We start from the raw sequence: 13,337 nt of genomic DNA on the forward strand, positions 1-13,337 counted from the left end.
TGGAGGAGAGTGACAACAGCAGAAATGGAAAGGGAGCTCTTCCTCTGGAGGCACATCCACAGAAATGCATTTTAATGATAATCCAGAGCAACACCACTGAAGCCTTTGATAATTGTACTGATGTTTTATTTTTACATCAACTTCATTTCTAGATTTATGTCTTGCCCCTGTACCCAGTGAGCCATACCTTATAACAAAGAATGAAAAGAAAGGGAAAGGGAAAAAAGCACCACCAAAAGGGACCAATGTGCCAAATGAGTCTAAGAGAATAAGCAATCAGTATGGCACAGCCAGAGAGTCCTTCATCCTTGGAGAGAGGGAAAGAGAGAGCAAGAAGAGGTGGAGGGAGGAAGAGAGACACACAGAGAGAGGGAAAGAGAAAGAGAGAGAGAGTTGGGGTGGGGTTTAGGTTGAGAGAGAGAAAGGAAGACAGAAAAAGTTAGAGAGAGGGAAGTGATGGAGAGAAAGACAAGAGAAAAGAAGGGATAAGAGAGATTAGGAGGAGAAGAAAGGAGAGAGAGGGAGAGGCATTTTCTCATCTCCATTTCCCTTTAATAATTATATAATTATACAACTTCAGTTGGGGGGGGGGATTGTATTTTTTGGTCCTCCCCATTAACTTTGTTACAACATAGGACAGGCCCAATTGAACAAAATCTTTGAATACTTCAGGTCTGAGATTTAGGCTCATGAGATTTGTTGGATCAGGAATGGAGAATTCTGAAGTCCTGCACATCCCAAATGAAGCCTCTTATTCAGATGCCTATTTTATTTTTTTGGAGACCCCTTAGCATTGTTTTCTAACATTTTTTGAAGCCCAAGCCTACTCTTCCTCCAAAGACACTATATCATGTAGATTTTCTTTAGTCCAAATTAATTTTATTTAGAGAACCGTTCCAAATTTCCACATCTGCTCCCTTAAAATAGAAAGTCTTATGTCTCTCCTATCCATTGCTGGGAGACACAGCACCTCATCCTTTCAATTTACAAAATTTGGAGCTAATAAAATACCTCTAATTATGTTTTTATGAAGAAAGTAAGCAAATTGTCTGATAGTTCATTTTGGCTCTTCTTTAAAGCAATCAATATCCTTCTTCAAACCATCTGACTCCTGAGTTTTTGGACTTGGACTGACACTGGGTTTCTCCAAGATTTTAAGCTTTATTTCATGTTCTACACAATCAAAGAGTTCTTGAAAGCCAGAAAGCAAGGGTATTCTGTTTAAGTGCTCTCATTTTCCAAAAGTGGCGAACAGAGTCTGCTAAAGGGACCTGTTCAAGAAGACTCTAAAGGGGATTAGGGCAGGAGCTTGACCAGAATCCATATCTCTAAAATGGAAGTAAAGCCTTTTTTTTTTTTAAACTGGATTTAATTGGTTCTGGGAACTCCAGCTGAGAAAACTACCTCTATCAATTCATAGTAGGCAACTACTCTGCACTGTACAGGTTTAGAATGCTGCTTGGGACAACTACTTAGTTACATAATTAATAAAGTGTATATGACCAGTTATAGCTTGTGCGGACAGTAATGGTCAAACTGAGCATATTGGGTTTAGAATAATCTCATTGAACCTTAATGGAAATTGCATCACTGCCCCAAACGTGTATTATTATTTGATGTCAAGGGAAAAAAATGAAGAGCTAAGAATGTAGCAAAACTGTAAAGTGTACTGGAAAGACCTGAGCTCACACCCAGCTTCAGACACTTACTAGCTGTGTAACAGCATGCAAATCACCTAACTTCTGTTGGCCTCCATTTCCTTAACTATAAAATGGGGATAAAAATAGCACCTACCTCACATGCTTGTTGTAAGGATCAAATGAGATAATATTTGGAAAAACAAGCACTTAGCACAGAACCGAACATAATAGGCTCTATAAAAATGCATGTTCCTTTTCCCTACCCTTCCCTACAAGATTTCTGGTGATGGGGGTTTGGGGAATGGGGAGGGAGAAGCTTTCTCAGGGCCCAATTACATAGATGACTACTTACCCTATTTAAAATTGGATATATTTCCTTTTATTTCAGTTACTAGACATTTGTGACAAACATTGCTTCCTATTATATATTATGTGGAAACTTTTTTCTTCAATTATCAAGCATTCTTTTTCTATGTTCCACTACCCTCTACTCTGGGGGGAAAAAAAGAAACAAAACAAAAAGCAAATATGTATAGTCATGCAAATTAAATGTCCATATTGCTGCTGAAAAATATCTTATTTGGTATATTAGTCCATCACCTCTTTGTCCTGAGATGGGATAGCATCCTTCATCATATGCCCTCTAGAATCATGGTTGATCATTTTATTGATCAGAATTTTTAAGTCTTTCAGAATAGTTTATATTTACAGTATCGATGTTATAAATTGTGCTTCTTGGTTCTGCGCAATTCATTCTGCATCAGTTCATGCAAGTTTTCTCAGGCTTCTCTGAATCAATCTGAGAAGGAACTTGTTGACTAAAATCTAGACTAGGGATGGGGAACCCATAGCCTCAAGGCCACAGGTGGCCTTCCTAAGTCCTTGGGTATGGCCTTTTGACTGAGTTCAAGTTTTATAGAACAGATCCTTTTATTAAAGGGATAATCTATTAACTAGACAATAATAGCCTTGGTAGAAATAATAAGTTGATTTAAGAGAGTCAGCTTGCTATAGCAGATAAGGAGAGGTGAGAGGGCAGAATGAGTAAGACTTACAATCAAGAAGAATCCTGAGTCCAAATTCTGTCTCTAATGCTAGCTGCATCAAACACCCTGACTGAGTGAAGAGCTCTTGAGTCTCTGGTAACTTTCTAAGACTTCTAAGAAATAAAAGGGTTTCTCTCTGCATTGGTGGAGGAAATTCCTGCACAAATGAATTCAGAGGTCTTTGATTTATTGACTGCATAACGTTGGAGATTCACTATGGTGTACACGAAAAAAGTGCTAGGCAGTTAAAACAGCCCTGGGATCCATTCTGCCTGTAATGCTACTACATAACCCTGAGCAAGTCACTGGAAATCTCTGTCCCTCAAGTGTCCTCATCTGTCAAATGAAAATGATCATTATCTCCCAGGACTGTTATATGAAATACATAAAACAGTATATGAAAAATATCATATATATAAATACATAAAACAGTATATTGAAAACATTATCTGTAAACATCAGCTGTATTACTATATAGTAAAATTACACTCTTATGAACAGATAACTAGTGCTACTAATAATTACAAATTGCTATTATATAAAATATGATTTAATGTGAACTGAAATGGCCTCCTTCAGCACAAGAGTTGGGAGTCCAAGAGAGGTCTGTTTTCCAGGCCTTCCTCTGACACATGCTCTTACAAGTCTGAGCTTTAGCTTCCTCATCTGCAAAATGAAGGTAATACCTCACAGGTTTGTCATAAGTACTGAATGAGATAAGATACTGTCCCCACACAAACACTAGCTATTATCATTATTCTTAGGTGAACTATAACTTAAGATGAGGTAAAAAAAAGACATTTTAATTTTTAAATATGATTTATAGTGGTTTAAGAAGGTTACTTATATTTAACTATAATTTAAGGTGAGTTGAAAAGCTACTTTAATACAAAAAGAAAAAAATGTAATGACTGTATTTTCCCATTACATGAAGAACCTCAAATTCACCCTCAAATTCCACATGATCTGTAGGAGCAAGTCCTTAAAATGACATTTGTACCTTAGTTGCTTTATGAGTCATTAAGAGCCTAATTGGCTCATAATAAACAGCCAAATGCAATGAACTTGGAATGGCTTGTTCAACCAGGGCCTGAATTTATAGTAAATAGCTCATTTCAGTTCTATTTTAGGAGTGATTAAATAAAATGAACTTAACTTTGGGTTACGTTTTGGACAGCACACACTGGCTTTGCTGAAGTGCTCAAAACTGTGTATCATTCATGAGTCTTTCAGGCAAAATGTATGTTGATCTTTTGGTGCCAAAGAAGACCATGCCATCAGAGAAATGATGACATGACTTGCCCTTGACTTTGTTTTGAGTGAGGGAGGGCTGTGCAGGTCACCAGCCTCACTTCTCCTCCAGAGCCATCTGAATCCAGTGACCAGATATTCATGAGGATGACTGGAGATGACCCAGGATGAGGTAGTTCGGGTTAGGTGACTTGCCCAAGGTCACACAGCTAGTGTCAAGTGTCTGAGGTGAGATTTGAACTCAGGTCCTCCTAACTCTTGTATTGGTCCTCTACCCACTGCACCACCTAGCTGTCCCTTCAGGCCAGATAAATGATGATCACAGGCGGTCCAGGATGATGGAAAGCATGCTGAATTTGGAGTCATAGGGCCTTGTTTCACAGTCAAGCCACTAGAGGTACCCCTCTCAGCCTGGTCACTTGATTCCATAATGACCTTGAGAAAATTGCTTCATCTCCCTGAGCCTCAGTTTCCCCAAAATGAGAGGGGATTAGGTGCTCTCTGAGGTCTCTTTTTCAGCTCTAAATATGTGATTTTATAATCTGCATTAGGTAAAGCTGATGGAGAGGTCTGTTTCAAGTTGTTTCTTGACACAAATTCTCTTGCCATCACTGCCTTCATCCCTTTGTCTAGTCTTTAATTCTACTTACACGAAATACCTTAATGTGGTATTTCATTCACATCTTATTAATGTTTTAAGTCCCTTCACTCTCTTACTCAATCTGCCCAGAGCATGCTGTGACAGATAAGGAAATGATTAGTATGCATCTCTTTGGGATCCCTCGTCTCCAGGGTCTGAGTGGTAACACATCAATGCACATATGTAGGGAAAGGATGAGTTTGGTGGTTGAGAGCGGACAAAAAAGCCTTTCTTCCACATTTCCTTATCTGACATTTCAATCCTCCAATGCCATTTCATATGCTGCAGAAGTTTGAAAGCAGTGCCTGGCTACAAAGGGCCATTGTTTACCTGGAAGCCATTGTTTTCTTGAAAGTCATTTATTTCCCAGGGAGGCAGGAACAAAGAGAGGGCCTGAGTGGACCAATATCCATTCCCTTCTAGGAAGGTTTTGAGATGAATCAGATTGGAAATAGATGTGGTTGTCCTTACAGTAACATTCAAGATGATTTCTACCAAAATCTTACCAAAAAACAGAGCCATAAAAAATCTAAGTGGCAGTCATCAAAAGCACTCAACACTGAGTATTTATTCAGTTCCACAAGCAATTATCAAAGGCTTTTTATGTGTTGTTGGTGCTAAAGTACAAAGATAAAATGGGGGAAAAAAGGTCCTACCCTCAAGGAACTTGCATCCTACCAGGGAAAACATGTAAACAGGTAATCATGTAGTACAGAGGAAAGAATTAGGGTTCTGGCATCAAACGAGCTGGGTTCAAATCTTGCCTCTGAAGCTTACTTATCTCTGTGACCTTGGGCAAATCAATGAATCTCTCCAGAACTCAGTTTCTCCTAGCCACAGTTTGGCTGGAACTACTGTGGGCAAAAGGGCAGCTCTCTATCCACTGCATGAAATTGCTGCCTGGAGAGATAGAGATAAAATTTCATGGACATGAGATTAAGAACTCTTGCTCTAATTTCTCCTTAAGCTCCCAATTTCCTGACAGTATGATCTCAACTTTATAATTTGCATAAGGATCTTTCCAGAATCAATATTAGTCATATTGAGTCCTTATCCTCAAGGATCTTACATTCTACTGAGGAAAACATTAGGTGCATAAACTGCATGCAGTAAACATATAAATGGGCAGCTAGATGGTGCACTGGATGAAGCACTGGATTTGGAATCAGGAAAATATCTTAGTGAGTTCAAATCTTGTCTCAGACATTTACTAGCTGTGTGACACTAGACAAGTCACTTCACCCTTTTTGTCTCAGTTTCCTCATCTATGAAATGAGCTGGAGAAGGAGGTGGCAAATCACTCTAGTTACTTTGCCAAGAAAATCACAAAGGAGATTGTAGAGAGTTGGACACAACTGAAACACCCAGTACACCGTAGACAAAACAAAATGTCTTCTGGGGGAAGGGAGAGATTAAAAACAATCCTCAGCATAAGTGAAAAGTGGTTTTGTAATTCATGGTATTTAAGAGTCAAAATCCACCTTAGAAATATTCTTAATAACAATTTATTTATATGACCTTTAAGGGAGCAGTTATGGAAAAAGCCATAGCTCTGGAGTTAAGAGGGCTGGGTTCACATCCTTCTAATACTGGCTACCTGTTTGTCCTTGGCCAAGTCATGAGCCTCCAAAGATCTCATCTTCCTCTTCTGTCTAACAAAGGCAATAAATTCAGTAGGCTGAATCAAGTCCTAGAGAGTCCTTAGGGTCCACAAAGCATTTTCTTCTCTACATTTCTATGAGAAAATATATATCAAAAATATTGTCATCACCCACTTTTACAGGTGTCAAAAAGGTTCAGTGACTTGTCCAGGATATCCCAACGAATATCAGTACTGGTATTTAAACTCAGTTTTCTCCTGATTGCACATCCTCCTGTCTTCCCACTAAACGATTAACTCTCTAAAGTATCCCCTTTCCCAGTGCGAGCATCATTTCTATGACTTCAGTGTAGTTACTGAAGTAGAGTTACTTGTATTTTAAATACATTATGCGTATTTTAATTCCATTTCATAATAATAACTTGTATTTTTTTAATCATCCTAGCTTTTAAGATTAAAAATAAGCTTGATGCTTTAAGGCGCTACAAATTATTTTTAATACTTTGCTTCAAACAAATACATTAGCTAATGTTTACTGAATAGAAATAAAAATCTAACATATACATTTGGGGGAAGGAAGGGGGATGACACTTGTTTTTAATTGCAATTAAAATGTTTCGCATAAGAAACCACAAGCCTGTGGGTAAGCACAGAACTACACAGGTGCACAATTCACAGGCTAAGAAAACAGTAGGAAGGTGACCAGCTGGGGCTAGCTGGCTGACTTGCTTTTCCTAGGATCCAACCTTCTGCTACACATTTCTTTCCCAAAATCTATATTTTTGACCTTGAAAGAAACAGGAACATTTTTATTATGTTTACTCCCATAGATAAGTCTGAGTGGGCTTAATAGTGCAAAAGATATGAATGTGAAAAGGAAATAGTATATTCCATTTAATTGATTCTCACTTCAGTGTTTAGATTTCATTTAGGTCAATTTTCTTGTTACAATGCTTGCCCACCTTTTGCAGTAAGAGGCTTTTGTAAATTTCCTAATGTTTTATGGGTACCTATGCTTGAAGGAGCCAGCAGGTCGACTGTAAAAGTATACGGCTATAGGGAAGTTTTTGTTTTACATTAGCTGGGATTTTATTGGTTTGTGACACTCCTAGTGAGGAAACGACGTCAACAATAAACTTTTCAACAAGTATTTTATTAATATAAAGAATGAAAAAAAAAACCCTCTCTCATTTGAATAGGAGAGATAACTACATGTATACATGCATGAGTGTATATGCATATATATGGTGAGGGAGGGAGAAAGGAAGCGAGGAAGAGGGGGAGAGGGAAAGAGAGAAAGAGCTGTATATATGTATATGTGTATAATTTATACACACAGTTATCTCTTCCTCCTTGTGGGGGTTTGGGGAACAACGCTGCCTCCCCCCCCCCATCCCCACCCCCTGCCATCTGGAAAATCTTCATAAAAAATTTTGGTCCTCCCTTCATACCAGAGAAGAAATTGTCTGTATTTATGGTATTAAAAGATACAATATGTTGATATTACACAATACTATGCATATATTTTATGCATTTCTGAGTTTCTAAACTACTGGCCTTTACACATTGTCTGCGGCTTCTGCAAAACTCCCCCCAAATTTCCATTTAATTTATATCAAAACTGTGAAAGGGAAAGTCTCAATGTGGAAAGGATAACTATATTTGTATATATGTATATATTCTAAAGAGAATAATTATAATATAAACCCCAAGTAATTAACTATAAAGTAACTAGGGAGGGAGGGTTCAGGAAACAGTTCACATGGAAGAGAGGGTCTGAGTTATATCTTAAAGGAAGGGGGGGATCCTGTGAAGTGAAAAGAGTGAACTCATCCCACGGTTTAGAAGTGGCCAGTGCATGGAGCGTTTGTTGTGAGCGATGAACAAAGAGAAGGCCAGTTTGGTCAGATCACAGAGTACAGGAGGAAGGAATACTGTCCAGTGATGCTAGAAAGATAGACTGGAGCCTGGCTGTGGCAGACTTTAAAAGCTCAACAATTTACATTTCATTTTAGGAGTCAATATAGACCCGTAGCATTTCTACAACTTGATTGTTAAGAGTATTGCCTGGGCACTCAGGGGTGAAAGTGACTTGCCCACTGTCACAAGGTAAACAGAGATGTCAGGAGTGAGATTAGAATCCAGTATAATGTTGGCTCTTTACTAAACCACACTGCTTCTCCAAGGGAGAAGGGGATTTTAAAACCAACAGGGGGCAAAGCAAAGGAAAGTATAAAAAGAATATGCCTACTCTTCCCCCCCCCCTTTTTAAAATGCTTGTTATTCTTAATTTATGGAAGAAAACAAACATTTCCTTAGCACAGTATAATAAAAAAGATTATTGCACATGAAGCTGCAAATCTATTATTTACAACCTGCTATTCCTTTTAAATATGTAAAGTAAAAGTAAATTTATATGAACATGCATATTTTAACATCTGAGCTTTCCCAAATGTCCCCTTCACCAGCTGTAATGTGTCATTTTTTGGAATTCCCCAAGTACTGTATTATCCTATGGCCCATCCTAAATTCTGCTTTCTGTGATACATTTGTTTATTTTCTAACATTGGTTAAGTTTCTTGAAGACAGGACAGTCTTTTTAAATCCCCCAAAGCTGCATCATGAAATGACTTGCACAGAGTAAGACTGCAATGAATGTTTGACTGAATGAATAAAACTATAGCGTGGAACATTTATGTAGGCATTAAGGTTTGCAAAAAGCTGTAATTGCATCATGATCTGTATTCTTCACAACCATACTGTGAGGTAAGGGCTACAAGTATGAGGATTCCCTTTTTCAGATGAGAAAACTGAGAGCGCTTAAGTAATTGGCTCACAGCTATCATGTTTCAGGGCTGGAATTTATACTTTTTTTCTCTCCTGCTTCAAAGCCTAGTAGTGCTCTTTCAGTATTTTATTCACCTGAAATTATTCCTAGGCAAATATAAATGCAAATTCTGTCCTCTCCAACAACGCTACCCTCTCTTCAAAGTTTAATGCTGGGAAAATATTGCAACACTCTGCGTGGTAGTAAGGAACTGGAAATCAAACAGATGTCCATCAACTGATAAATAATTGGCAAGTAGTTACAATGTGGCAAAAGAGTGTAATGGAATATTACTTCATCATAGGAACCAAAGGATGTAATGAATATAGAAAAATGTTAATTGACTTATATGAACTGATTCAAAAGGAAGTAAGCAGAACCAGAAAAAAAAATATACACAATGACTGCAATAATGTGAAGGGAAAGACAAAAACAAAGAAAACAAAACAAAACAAAAACAGAAGAAGCTAATTGCTGTAAAATTATAATGACCAAACTGGATCCTAAAGATGAAGATACTTTCTCCCATTTCTTTCCAAAGGTGGGAGTCCATGGGCATTGAACATTGTATATAATGTCACTTTTTTTCAATACTTTGGTTAGTTTTGCTGATTTTTTTCATTTTTATTTTTTTATAATAAGGGATGGGTAGTTGGGGATCTGGTAGTTGGGGAAGGGGCAAGGATACCATTGATAAATGTAGTTGATAATAAAAAAAAGCTGTCATTAAACATTAAAAAACAAAACACCACCTCAGAGTTGGCTGACATTTAACCCAATGTCTTCCTTAGCCCAGAGAAATAAATTATCTGTTTTTATGTAATTAATTTCTACTTTTTCTAGGGAAGTAATAGACCTGCTATAATGTTAATGTCAGTCATAGTGAACATATTGAGTAAATTAGTTTGACAGACTACTTAACGGGTTCTTTCTGAAAGAGGGATTGCATGTGGTCCAAAGCAAACTGAGTAGTGTAGTAGAAAGAACACTGACTTTGGACATGGTCATAAAAATAAAATAATGATTAATAATAATAACAATAATAAAACTAACATTTATACAGTGCTTACCATGTGCCTGGCAATGCTCTGAGGAACAATTATCATCTCATATGATCCTCATAACAAAGCTAGAAAGTTGGTGCTATTATCCCCATTTTTCAGATAAGGAAACTAAGTTAAACAGAAGTGGCTTAATCCTGTCTTTGATGCTTATTACTTCTGGAATCTTGTATAAGGCAGGTAACTCAGCTTCCTCTTTTATAAAATAAAGGGACTGAACTAGAAGGACTCTGAGATTCCTTCTAGCTCTGCATCTAGGACCCTATAAAACATCAGCTTCATAGCGTCATAGAGCCAGATGAAGAGTGATCAACAAATCAGAGTTTTGGAGATGGGGGTCATTGGCTCTAATGCCCTTATTCTTACAAATAAGAAATGGAGGTCCAGAGAATTTGGGTGACTTCTCCTGGGTCACACAGATTACAAGAGGGCCACCACCATTTTATTTTAACCTGGTCCTCTAACTGTACCCTTTCCACTGCAAAACCCATAGGTATGAAATTATATTAGTACATTGAACGGCCATATCAAAGAAATATAGAATTTTATAGTTGGATAGTACCCTAAGCTCTATTAACTACATTTATTCCCTTTCATTTTCATAGAAACATCAAAAGTCTAACATAGGAAAAATATGTTCTCAAACAGAATTTCTGTGGCTTAAGCTTATTTTCAAAATACTGTCTTGCAAATACAAAAGACTCCTATATGCTAAATCCTGACACTTCCAAGGCGGATTAGCTGCAGTATCTGTATCAAGGATGTAAAATTTGCTGAAACTTTAAAAGTGGTATGATTTCTCCTTTCAGATCCTATGGAATTTTTTTCTTAGGAAAATTCCTAATTTTTTGCATTTGTACTCTCCACTCCTCAATTTGTCTCGTATCTACTTAGCTGTGGTCATATAGTCTTCCCCAGAATAATGTCAACTCATCGAATTGTTCCAAGTCTGTTTCATCCTTCACTTCATCCCCCAGAACCTAAGAAACAAGAACCTTTGCTTTGTAAAGAGTTTCATTAACAACTATATGATGCGCTTGTAGGATGTTAAAAGTAATGTCCATCTTTAGTTTCTACCATACTTCACCACATTGTCTCTTTATATTATGTGAATTGGATTTTATATTTAGAAAAGAGAACAAATAGCAGCTATACTATCATTCTGAGAGAAATATGATTCAGTCACTGTATTATTCATCAGATGTGCAAATAAGTGCAAAAATTCATCTGGCGACTGACTTCCAAAAATATTTGTTACCACCCTCTCTTCCCCAAGGGAAGCAGTGGACAGTTTTCCCGCTCTCCCAGCATAAATTATGACTCATCCAGGTAAAACTGGCACTTGCAAAGCTGCAGTAGTAGATGTCACACTGTTCCTAGGATGGCCTAAGGCCCACATTTGTTCTAGACCAATAAAGCTCTTTATTTGCAAATAAAACAGTTTATTCCTCAAGCTGTCTTTGTAGAAACTGAATTGGTAATTTGTTAGTATGAAATCTGCCCTTCTAGCATGTTCAGGAAAAGGCATTTAGTTGAAAAAAATTAAAGGTAATTCCTCCCCAAGTCCCCCAAGATCAAGAAATTTTTAAAATTATTGTTATACAAAGGGATAAGGACTAGACTAGTGGTGAATTCATTATTTTATGGATATTTATCCTAGATAAAGCAACTCCCTCTGTCAATGCAGGTCAACATATTATTAGCAATTTAAGAGTAAGAGACTTACCTAGGATCATTCTACCAGTTTGTGTGTAGGGACAAATGGGGCCTAAAACTCAGATCCTCCTGGTTCCAGAACTAGCTCTCTATCCACTACAACATGTTGCCAACTCTTAAACATATTGGACATATTAGTTAGCTAGGAATTTCTAAGCATGTAGAAGGAGTAATAAAATTGGGCAGAGATGTTCATATAAAAATAGTGCTGCTTGTCTGTTACCAGTTAGTAAATCTTCTTAGAGCCCAGGTCTAATGAGGCTAAAATCATAGACTAGATAACGCTAGGCCCACTTAGCTAGGCTCTACTCTATGGCCATATACTACTCCCCTAATTCTCTCCAGATGCAAGTCATCCCAGAACTGTGCTAACTGTGGGTGTATGGTAGATAGCCTAACTTATCTGGAAACCACGCATCTGATCCAACCTTAAATATCTGGAACAAAGCTTTGAGTAAGCATCAAAGGCTTCCTAGAGACCAAATAGAGGATTCAAAGCCCATACACTGAACTTATGTGAGAAACCCTTAGGCCTGTCTTGAAAGTCAATTTTTTGTTCATTCATTCCTTCATTTTTTGATTTATGGAATAAAACAAGCATTTCCCTAACGTAGTGTAATAATAAAAAAAAAAAGGTGATTGCACATGAAACTGCAAATCTATTACATACAATTTGTTATTACTTCTAAATATGTAATAGAGCCAATATTTTATTGAGGTACAGCTAATTCTAATTCTGGGTCCAATTTAACCTGTTTGAAATATTCTATTTTACAAGGCTAGGGAGTTTGTACTATAGTTTTGACAGATTTCTTTCTGAAATGGTTAAAATTCAAGAAATTTTCACACTAAATACTCTGGAAGATGTAACTATAAGAGCCACCTCATTCTTGCAAGGTTGTCAGATACATAAGCCAGGCCCAGAGTCAGGAGACTCATCTTCTTCTGACCTCAGATACTTACTAGCTATGCAGCCCTGGGCAAGTCATTGAACCCTATTTGCTTCACTTTCCTCATCTGTAAAATGAGCTGGAGAAGGAAATGGCAAACCAGTCCAGTATCTTTGCCAAGAAAACCCCAGATGGGTCATGAAGAGTCAGACATGACTGAACAACAATTGATAAAAGCAGAAATATATAAATGTGTGATTTTCTAAGTCAGTGTGAGGCCCCGGGGATCCTCATGTGCAGTTCATTGGCCCCGTTTCTATTTGACTGTTCTAAATCACAAGGGGCTGTCTTCTTAAGAACTCTAGAGTCCCAAATTCATGGTAGTAGCAATAATACATTTATGCAATGCTTTACAGTTTGCAAAATGTTTTCTGATACCATCGTCATTATCATCATAACATCATCATGAGGTTCAGGAGGAAGAACATCTTCTTTGGAGGAACTTCATTTGGATTTAATTCCTGACTGCGCTCCGTCCTATTTTTGACCTTGGACTGGACGTTGAACATCTGTGGGTCTCAGCTCCCTTGGAGGGTTGGACCACAAGATGACCTCCTTTGTAGCTCTATAGTTCTGAACCTATTATCGGAAGGGGTCATAGTTATC

At 37.6% G+C, this 13,337-nt stretch overlaps 1 protein-coding gene across 3 annotated transcripts in view; it reads right to left on the reverse strand.

The window, feature by feature from the left end:
* Positions 1-13,337, reverse strand: part of LIN7A (lin-7 homolog A, crumbs cell polarity complex component) — a 183,573-nt gene that overhangs the window by 157,598 nt on the left and 12,638 nt on the right. The window contains exon 2 of one of the 3 annotated variants that reach the window (XM_072655478.1): positions 6,175-6,312. The exons of the other annotated variants lie outside the window; for them this stretch is intronic. The gene's annotated coding sequence lies outside the window, so the exon portion shown is untranslated. The remainder of the gene's footprint in view (positions 1-6,174; positions 6,313-13,337) is intronic. 3 annotated transcript variants of the gene reach the window in all.

The sequence above is a fragment of the Notamacropus eugenii genome, chromosome 3, assembly GCF_028372415.1.
Source record: "Notamacropus eugenii isolate mMacEug1 chromosome 3, mMacEug1.pri_v2, whole genome shotgun sequence".
Classification (NCBI taxonomy): domain Eukaryota; kingdom Metazoa; phylum Chordata; class Mammalia; order Diprotodontia; family Macropodidae; genus Notamacropus; species Notamacropus eugenii.